The sequence below is a fragment of the Rhincodon typus genome, unplaced genomic scaffold, assembly GCF_021869965.1.
Source record: "Rhincodon typus isolate 14 unplaced genomic scaffold, sRhiTyp1.1 hic_rhity00015132, whole genome shotgun sequence".
Classification (NCBI taxonomy): domain Eukaryota; kingdom Metazoa; phylum Chordata; class Chondrichthyes; order Orectolobiformes; family Rhincodontidae; genus Rhincodon; species Rhincodon typus.
Genome location: NW_025980770.1, coordinates 4,616 through 5,565, shown reverse-complemented (window position 1 = coordinate 5,565; position 950 = coordinate 4,616).

Here is a 950-nt window from a genome sequence, read left to right as displayed (position 1 = left end):
CCCTCTCTATCTCTCTTCTCTCTCTACCTTCCTTTGTATATGTGTCTCCCACCTCTCTCTCTCTCTCTCCGCTCCCCCACTCCCCCACTCCCCCAATCTGTCTCTGTCTCTCCCCCTGCCCCCTCCTCTCTCTCTCGTTCTGCCTCAAGTCTGTACTTTCTGACTGCCACGCAATAGAAGCTGCGTCCTGGTGGTTGGGGGCTGGGGAGGCGGGGGGGCATTGGTAAGCCTCCGCTCCCAGTGGCTGTGCGCCGCACCACCGTGTCGAGCAGCCGGCCCCCCAGCACCTCCTCGTCGCGCGGAAGGGAGAAGCCGACGGACGTTCGGACCTTCCTTTGTTGAGAGCCGGGGGGAGAAGGGAGTCGTTTGCTGCTAAAATCCCAAGCCCCCCACCCTCACTCCTGTCAAAATAATCCTGCTGTAGGTTAGCCCCCAGGTGGAAAAGGGGCAATTCCGGGGGTGATTCCTGAATGTGCAAACACAACGTATTTATGATTAACTTAAAGGGTGTCATGTCCCCTCGATTCTCCCTGCTTAATGTGAGATAATTTAAAACTAACTACCCCCCAACCGTTCCCCCAACAGCCCTTCCTGTGTCGCTGTCTCTCTCCACTGATGCCGTGAGTTATATCGTTCCTCTGAGGCCAGTTCTCTGATTTTTATTTTTTAAGCGTTTCAGGTTGTTGCCAACGGTCAGTTTCCTCCAGCCACCCCCTAACACCCCACCACCCCCCGCCGTCTGCAATTTCCCGGCCTCACATCACAGACAGCACCCGCTGGGAGGGACCCGGGGACTGTGTAGAGGGAGCTTTACTCTGTATTGAACCCCCTGTCCCTGTCCTTGGGAGTGTTTGATGGGTGACAGTGTAGAGGAAGCTTTACTCTGGATCTAACCCCCTGTCGCTGGGAGTGTTTGATGGGGGGGGCAGTGTAGAGGGAGCTTTACTCTG